Below are 10,162 nucleotides of genomic sequence, written 5' to 3'. Positions count from 1 at the left end.
ATGGTCTCAATCTCCTGACCTTGTGGTCCACCCACCTCAGCCTCCCAAAGTGCTGGGATTACAGGCGTGAGCCACCTCACCTGGCCTTCTCTTTATTTTTTAGTTTAGCTAAATATTTATCTATTTTGTTTATCTTGTAAAAAACCAACTCTTGGTTTTATTGATTTTTTTTCTATTTTTTTCTAATCTCTATTTATTTTATTTCTGCTCTGATTTTATTTCCTTCCTTCTGCTAACTTTGGGTTTAGTTGTTCTTTTTCTAGTTCCTTAAGGCATAATGTTAGGTTGTTTATTCGAGATCGTCTTTTTTTATTTAGGCACTTATTGCTATAAATGTCTCTCTTAGAACTGCTTTTCCTACATCCCATAAGTTTTGGTATGTCCTGCTTCCATTATTATTTGTTTCAAAAACTCTTTTTATTTCCCTTTTAATTACTTCTTTGATCCATTGGTTGTTGTATTAGTTCATTGTCACATTGCTGTAAAAAAAAACCTGAGACTAATTTAAAGGAAAAGGGTTTAATTGACTCACAGTTCCACATGGCTGGGGAGACCTCAGGAAACTTACAATAATGGCAGAAGGGGAAGAGGCATGTCATATATGACGACAGGCGAGAGCAAGTGAGTGTGTGAAGGAGAAACTCTCAGACGCTTATAAAACCACCAGATCTCATGAAAATTCACTCACTATTACAAGAATAGCATGGGGGACATTGCCACCATGATTCAGTCACCTCCTACCATGTCTCTCCCTCAACATGTGGGGATCATCGGGATTTTAATTCAAGATGACATTTGGGTGCGGTTACAAAGCCTAACCACATCATTCCACTCCTGGTCACTTCAAATCTCATGTCCTCACATTTAAAACCAATCATGCCTTTCCAACAGTCCTCAAATGTCTTTTTTTTTTTTTTTTTTTTTTGAGACAGAGTCTCACTCTGTCACCCAGACTGGAGTATAGTGGCATGACCTCAGCTCACTGCAACTTCCACTTTTTATTTTTATTTATTTATTTTATTTTTTGAGACGGAGTCTTGCTCTGTCGCCCAGGCTGGAGTGCAGTGGCCGGATCTCAGCTCACTGCAAGCTCCGCCTCTCAGGTTTACACCATTCTCCTGCCTCAGCCTCCCAAGTAGCTGGGATTACAGGTGCCTGCCACCATGCCTGGCTAATTTTTTGTATTTTTTCAGTAGAGACAGGATTTCACCATGTTAGCCAACATGGTCTCAATCTCCTGACCTTGTGGTCCACCCACCTCAGCCTCCCAAAGTGCTGGGATTACAGGCTTGAGCCACCGCGCCCGGCCGCAACTTCCACTTTTTGAGCTCAAGTGATTCTCTGGTCTCAGCCTCCCTAGTAGCTGGGGTACAGGCATTGGATAATTGCTCCCATTCTGAATGGGAAAAATTGGCCAAAACAAAGGGGCTACAGGCCCCGCGCAAGTCTGAAATCCAGCAGGGCAGTCATTACATCTTATAGCTCCAAAATGATCTCCTTTGACTCCATGTCTTACATCCAGGACATGCTGATGCAAAGGATGGCTTCCATGGGCTCAGGCAGCTCCATCCTTGTGGCTTTGCAGGGTACAGCCCCCCTCCAAGCTGCTTTCACAGGCTGGCATTCAGTGTCTGTAGCTTTTCCATGTGCACATGCAAGCTGTCAGTTGATCTATCATTCTGGGGTCTGGAGGATGGCGGCACTCTTCTTACAGCTCCACTAGACAGCGCCCCAGTGAGGACTCTATATGGGGTCTCCAACCCCACATTTCCCTTCTGCACTGCCTTAGGAGAGGTTCTTCATGAAGGTTCCACCCCTGCAACAAACTTCTGCCTGGACATCCAGGCATTTCCATACATCCTTTGAAATTTACATGGAGGTTCCCAAACCTCAATTCTTGGCTTCTGTGCACCCACAGACCCAACACCACATGTAAGCCACCAAGGCTTGGGGCTTATAGCCTCTGAAGCAACAGTCTGAGCTGTATGATAGCCCCTTTTAATCATGGTTGGGATGCAGGGTGCCAAGTCCTGAGGCTGCACAGAGCAGCAGCAAATCCCTGGGCTCGGCCCACAAAAACATTGTTTCCTCCTAGGCCTATGGGCCTGTGATAGGAGGGGCTGCTGTGAAAGTCTCTGAGATTCCCTGGAGACATTTTCTCCATCATCTTGGCTATTAACATTCGGCTCCTCATTACTCATGCAAATTTCTGCAGCTGGCTTGAATTCTTTTCCAGAAAATGGGTTTTTCTTTTCTATTTCATGGTCAGGCTGCAAATTTTTCAAACTTTTACACTCTGCTTCCCTTTTATATATAAGTTCCAATTTCAAACCATCTCTTTGTGAATGCATAAGACTTAACACTTTTAAAGTCAACTAGATCACCTTTCTAATGCTTTGCTGCTTAGAAATTTATTCCGCCAGATACCCTAAATCATCTCTCTTAATTTGAAAGTTCCACAGATCTCTAGGGCAAGGGCAAAATGCTGCCAGTCTCTTTGCAAAAGCATAGCAAGAGTGACCTTTGCTCCAGTTCCCAAGAAGTCCCTCATCTCCATGTGAGACCACCTTAGCCTGGACTTCATTGTCTACATCATTATTAGCATTTTGGTTAAAACCATTCAACAAGTCTCTAGGAAATTCCAAACTTTCTCACATCTTTATGTTTTCTTTGGAGCCCTCCAAACTGTTCCGACCTCTGCCTGTTACCCAGTTCCAAAGTCACTTCCACATTTTCAACTGTCTCTATATCAGTACCCCACTCCTAGTACCAATTAACTGTATTAGTTCATTTTCATACTGTTATGAAGAAATACCTGAGACTGGGTAATTTATAAAGGAAAGAGGTTTAATTGACTCACAGTTCCACATAGCTGGGGAGGTCTCAGGAAACTTACAATCATGGAAGAAGGGGAAGAGGTATGTCTTACATGGCAGCAGGTGACAGAGAGCCAATGTGTGAAGGAGGAACGCTCAGACACTTATGAAACTATCAGATCTTGTGAGAACTTACTATTAAAAGAACAGCATGGGGGACACCGTCCCCGTGATCCAATCACTTCCCACCAGGTACCTCCCTCAACATATGGGGAATATGGGGATTACAATTCAAGAGGAGATTTGGATGGGGACACAAAGCCTAATCGTATCAGTTGTTCAGAATTATGCAGCTTAATTCCTACATATCTGTGAATTTTCCAGTTTGTATCCTGTTATCAATTTCTAGTTTCATACCATTGTGATCAGAAAAGATGATAGGATTTCAGTTTTCTTAAATTTGTTCACACTTGTTTTGTAGCCTAACATATGATCTATCCTGGAGAATGTCCCATGGGTGCTTAAGAATAAAGTATATTTCATTGCAATTGAATAAAATGTTCTGTATATGTCTGTTAGGTTCATGTGGTCTAAAGTGTAGTTCAAGTTCAATATTTTCTTATTAATTTCTGTCTAGATGATCTGTTCATTGTTAAAAGTTGGTGTATTGAGGTCCTCTACTACTATTGTATTATTGACTATCTCCCCTTTCATATATATTAACACGTGCTTTATGTATTTAGGTACTCTGATGTTGAGTACATATATATTTACAATTGCTATATTCTCTTGATAAATTGACCCTTTTATCATTATATAACGACCTGCTTTGTCTCTTTTTACAGTTTGACTTGAAGTCTATTTTGTCTGATATAAGTATGGCTACCATTCCTTTCTTTTCATTTCCATTTGCTTATAATGTTTTTTTTCCCCATGCCTTCACTTTCAGTCTGTGTCCTGAAAGGTGAGGAGAGCTTCTTAATAAGCATCATATAATTGGGTCTTATTTATTTATTCATTCAGCTACTGTCTTTTTGTTGGAGAATATAATCCATTTATATTCAAAATCATCATTGATAAGTAATGACATACTACTGCTATTTTGTAATTTGTCTTCTGGTTGTTTTATTTTGCTTTTTTCTGTGTTGCTTTCTTTGTGGTTTGATGGTTTTCTGTAGTGGAATGCTTTTAATCTTTTCTATTTATTTTTTCTGTATCTGTTATAGAGTATTGCTTTGTGGTTATCATGAGGCTCATATAGACATTGTATACCTATATCAGGCTATTTCAAGCTGATAACAAATTAATTTTTATCTCACACCACAATTCTACATTTTTACTCCCCTTCACCATTTTACATTTTTGATGTCAAAATTTACATTATTTTGTAAACTGTCTTCCTTGACAATTTATTTTAGCTATAGCTGTTTTTATAGATTTGTCCTTTAACCATCATACTAGAGATGAAATTGCTTTACACACTGTTATGGTCCTAGGGTATTCAGAATATGACTGTATTACTTATACCATGAGTTTTATGCTTTCTTGCTTTTATTTCTTGTTATTAATGCTTTATTATGTTTAATGTTATTACTTAGCAGCATTTTGATTCAGCTTAAAGAATTTTTTTTAGAAATTCCTGTAAGAGGCAGGCTTAGCGGTGATGTACTCCATTAGCTTTTGTTTGTCTGGGAAAGTTTTTATCTTTTCCTCATTTATAAAGGACAGCTTTTTTGGGTAAATATTCTTGGTAATTTTTTTCTGTTCAGCACTTTGTATCATTCTGCTCTCTAATGGTCTATAAGGTTTCTGCTGAGAAATCTGCTGATAGCTTTATTTGAACTACCTTGTATATGGTATGTTTCTTATCTCTTCCTGTTTTCACAATTTTTTCTTTTTCTTTGATTTTTGATAGTTTGATTATTATGTGTCATGGTGAACTCCTCTTTAAGTTGAATTTGATTGGAGATCTCTGGACTTTCCATACCTCAATATTTGCGCCTTTCCCCAGATACAGGAAGTCTTCAGCCATTATTTCTTTAAATGGTTTTCTGACTTCTATTCTCTCCTGTTTCTGGAAATCCTATTCTATCAACTTTTGATCTCTTGATGATGCCTTATAATTTCTGTAGGCTTTCTTCCTTCTTAATTTTTTTCTTTTTGATCTTCTGCCTAGATGATTTACAATGTTCTGTCTTTGAGTTCATTGATTCTTATGCTTTATGGGCCTACTGTTGAAGTTTTTTTGTTGCATTTTTTAGTTCAGTCATTGTATTAAGCTCAAAAATTTCTATTTGTGTTTTTTTAATTGCTTCTATTTCATTGTCAAACTTCTCATTGATTTCACATGTTTTCTATTTGTTTAATTTTCTATATGTATGGTTTTTGTTCACCTCACTTCTTTAAGAAGATTATTCTGAACTCTTTACCAGTTATTCCATAGATCTTCATTTCTGCAGGGTCTATTTTGGGGGCTTTATTATTTCCTTTTGAAAGTGTCATGATTCCCTTATTTTTGTGATCTTTGTGTGCTTGTGTTGGTGTCTGTACATTTGAGGAGTGACTCACCTCTTTCACTTTTACAGATGTTATTAAGCAGAAATAGACCTTCACTGTTTTGTGTAGCCTGTGATTCTGGATGGGCCATCTGATAAGAACCCTGGGCAGGCAGAGCTTGCTTTTGGGTTCTCTAGATGGCTAGGCCACTGTCTTTGCTCTGAGTTTAGGTGGGGCTGCTGGCTGGATTCTGCAGTCGGGCAGAGTTGCTGACTGGACACCACAATTGTCTCTGATTGGGATGGGTCATAAGGTGTATTTTCTGGCCAGGTGGTACTGCTGTTTGCATTCTGCAGTAAAATAGGGTTGCAGGCTAGTCCCTAAGGCTAGGTGGAGTCACTGCTTAGGATAGATGGCAGCAGCCACTATGCTTAGTAGAAATACACAGTTGAGGTTTGCCTCCCAGCCTGGGTAGGGAATTGGAGTGGGCTTTGAGGTTGGACTGAGCCATTGTTTGAACTCCCAGGTAGGGAAGGTCTAGCCCCTGAACTTTGCCAAAATGCACCATGGCAGATCTCTTTCCTCTTGGAAGGGCCTTGGGGTGGTCTCTGAGGCTGAGTCAACTGCTCTTTACACTCCCATGGGGGCAGATCTATCTTCTGCCCTTGACCAAAATGGGCTGTGGAGGGTGTCTTTCTCTCTGGGTGGGGTCTTTGGGTGAGGTAAAAGACTGGGCATGAGGCTGGCAATCTAGGGATACAAGCCAAGTAGAACTTCCCACCATTTCTAGGAAGAACCAGCTTAGCTTTGCCAGTGTGCTAGGTAATGGCTGGTACCTCTGATGTGGTGCCATTGCTGGCAGGTACACAGAGCTACAACGAAGATTTCTGTGCTGGTCTCTGTGAGCTCTTTTCCTTGCTTTGTTTCTACCAGACCCTAGGTGATCTAGTCATGCCATTACCCTCATTTTCCCCCATGAAGTAAGACTCGAGTGGGCTTGCCGTGAAGCATCTCAGAATACTTTGGCAACTGGATATTTGCCTCCAGTTCTCTTTTTCTACTGTAGAAACTGTGGGCCTAGGATAATCCTCTCTGTTTGGTGCTGTGCCAAGTTGGGGAGGTGGGTGACACAGCCAAAGTGAAACTATTTCTCCTACCCTTCTGATGCCATTTTTCATTGGATTCTGTGATCTGTGAAGGTGTCTCAGGCTTATTTCCAAGTTTTGAGGTTTTCACAAAGGTGTTGTTGTCTGTGGATAGTTGCTAGTTGAACTTTCTGTAGTAAGTAGTGAGGACTGGGACCTCCTATTCTGCTATCTTGCTTACGCCACTCCCTGAACACACATTTATTGTAGCTCCTGATTCTTTGGTTTTGCTTAGTAGTTTTGCTGAATTAATTTGGGTTTTGTAGATCTCACTCTATGTCTACTGACAGCATCCAAGTCAGCTACAAACTTAACTGATCTTTAGTACACTCTCTTAAATGTCTGGTGCCTTGACTAGGACAAATAAATATTACATTTAGATAAAATTCTAAAATGAAAATGTAGTGAAAACTTGAGACCAAAGATTAAAAGGAAAGATTTAGAAAAGAGCTTATTCATTTATTTTTTAAAGTAAGTGATAATGTGTATAAAATCATTATACTAATAAGATTCTATGAATATGTTTAAATGAGTGAAGTTATAGCTTTATTTCTGAAGTCAAGATTTATAATATGCCTAAATTTTATTTTTTGCAACTATTTCAACTTCTCATGAACAATTTCAGATATCAAGATCAGGGTCCAGGTTTATTTTTTGCAGATGATTGGCCATTTGAGTCAGTACTATGCATCAAATAAACCATCCTTTTCCTACTGAATTGAGATATCACATTTATCACTTAAATACTCAGGTTGAGTTTGAGGTTATCTATTCTCTTTAACCTGTTTTTAACTATTTTTAAGTGTACAATTTAGTAGCATTAAGTACATTTATATTTTTGTGGAACCATCACCACCATTTATCTCCAGAACTTTCTCATCTTCCCAAACCGAAACTCTGTTCTCATTAAACACTAACTCCCTATTTCCGCTCCTTCCAGCCCCTGGCAGCCACTGTTCTACTTTCTATCTTTATGATTTTGACTTTCTATCTTTACAAATTCTGTCTTTATGAATTTGCATATTATTCATATGCATGATATCATTTTGTGACTGACTTATTTCACTTAGCATGATATTCATAAGGTTCATCCATGAACCTTACATTAGCATAATGTTACATTAGCATAACATTGTATTAGCATATATCAGAATTTCCTTCCTTTATAGGCTGAATAATATTCCATTTTATCCATTCATCCATCAGTGAACACTTGAGTTACTTTCACCTTTTGGCTATTGTGGATAATGCTGCTCTGAACATGGATATCCAAATACCTATCTGAGTTCCTGCTTTCAATTCTTTTGGATATATACCCAATAACTGAAATGTTTTGCCTATTGCTATGCCAATATCATACTTATTTCTAAGCATTTTATGATTTTTGTTTCCAATTGAAAGCAATCATTTTATTATTTATACTTCTAGATGCCTATTGCTATTACAAAAGGCTATTGATTTTGTATATTTTGTTGCACTTAATCACCTTATTATAATGATTCCTGTATTATTTACAGGATTTTATTATATTATAATTTTATTATAGTTTCTTGGGTTTGCTTTCTTGTATTCCCTAGTATTTTGTTTAAACTTTATACATGCACACACTTGGTGTTAGAGTTATGCTTACCTTATTAAATAATTAAGGGGATTTTCCACTGTGACAGTCATGGAGGGTCACTGTTCTGGTGACCTCTTTAAAAAGAACTTACCATTTGATTGCAAGGAGTGCAGTTAGCTGATAGCCTCCAGCTGTAAGTGCCTCCAGAATCTAAGCTGTTGAGCTGAGCCCATGCTTTTCTTGGGAAGCCACAGCCAATGACTGAGCATGGTGCAGACACAAGGTTCTGGCCATTTCTGCCCAATACCAGACTTTGCTTATGAGCAGCATTTGCTGTGGAGGTGCCATTGGTATAACTGAAACTGTGTCAAATCTGCATGATAATCTGAGGCTCTCTTTGCCCAGTCCTGCTTCCTCCTCCTATTATTCTTTTTAGGTGTTGCCTTAGTCTGTTTCCTGTTTATAACAGAATACCTGAAGGTTTAAAGAGGAACAAAATAATTTGTTTCTTACATTATGGAGGCCAAGAAGTCTGAGGCTGAGGGGCTGTGTCGGGTACGAACCTGCTTACTGTTGGGGACTCTCTGTGGAGTCCCAAAGCAGCAAACAGCATCACATGGTTAGGGGCTGAGTGTGCTAACTCAGGTCTCTCTTCTCCTTCTTCTTATAAAGCCACCAGTCCCATTCTCATGACAAGCCATTGATCCATTAATCCATGCATGAATTAACCTATTCATGAAGGCAGAGTCCTCATGACCCAGTCACCTCTTAAAGGCCCCCTTCTCAATACTGCCACATTGGGGATTAAATTTCAACCTGAATTTTGGAGGGAACAAATATTCAAACCATAGCAGACTTCTTACACTCCTAATTGAGAGAACTATCTGCAGTTCAAGATTATGACTGATATGCAAAAGGTCACATATGGATTGACAGTAAAACACATTTTAAAATGGACATGGAGTGTGTACAAAGGTAAATTCCTAGTAATTATTATGAAAATCATGCACCCTACCCAAATATCCCAGGAGTAAATGAACTAGTGCATTTATGTGTATCTTATTAACCAGTTCAAATTACTCTTGCCCATTCTCTAAATATATGGAAGTAAGTTCTTCTTTCATTGAATAATTCACTTTCACATTTATTGATTTGTTTTAATACCTAGGATGCAGAACAGGTATTATGGATGAATAAATAGAATTTTTAAAATTTCAGATCCTGCTGCTGACTAGATAGGTGACCTTGGGTAAGTTACTACACCATTCTGAGGTTTATGCATAGGACAGGAAATATTTATCTGCAGGTTTGTTTTAAAAGTTAGGTATTATTTAAACAAAGTGCCAGAAGAGTGTCTAGCAAATAGTAAGTCTCAAATGTGTTCTATAATTATTTTTTTATTATAAATGAAGTTTCAAGGTCACATGCTAAGTGCAGAGCCACTCGTGTACTTGTTTCTTTACTCCTAATCTGGAGCTTTTTGTTTCATCCTTTGTAAGTAGAAGGATAGGTGAGATGATAGAGTGGTTGGTTGAAGGGACCTCAGAGAAGAGACCTTTAAGAAGGAAGAGGTGATATCTTAACTGAGAATGTTAGGCTAATGTCTCTGGTTCCTTTTGTCTAAAGGCTCAGAAAGGAGAAATGCCCCCAAGCTGGTATTTAATTTATATGTATATTTGAGCAGAAATGCTTCTAAACTGATATTTCACATTATGTTTATGTTTACATACAATTTATATTTATATTATATGATAATTACACATTTGTTCAAATGTGATTACTACTTTTTTATGCTATGTTGTAAACTGCAAAATTATGTGTTTTTTTAAACACATTAAACACAATAAACAATAATGTGTTTTTATAAGTTGATCCCATGTTTTGTTATCCAGTTTATCTCAAGTTGAAGAACATCTGAGGTGAGAAAGTAGTAGTGGATCCATAGGATAAGCATAGTACATCTTTCCCAGGGTGTTAATTTTACTTAAAATTAATGTAGTAACATGGCATAACTTTTACACTAAAATAAATAAAAGCATATTATGGTGTAAAACAAAATTCACATATTTTAAAATAAAATCTGAAGCTTCGATAAATTTTATGACTATACAACCATCCTTGTGGTAATGTTCGCTCTAAGAGAT

Source organism: Colobus angolensis, unplaced genomic scaffold, assembly GCF_000951035.1.
Source record: "Colobus angolensis palliatus isolate OR3802 unplaced genomic scaffold, Cang.pa_1.0 Scaffold153, whole genome shotgun sequence".
In the NCBI taxonomy this organism is placed as follows: domain Eukaryota; kingdom Metazoa; phylum Chordata; class Mammalia; order Primates; family Cercopithecidae; genus Colobus; species Colobus angolensis.
The sequence above is the reverse complement of the archived record's forward strand: the minus strand, read 5'-3'. Positions refer to the sequence as shown.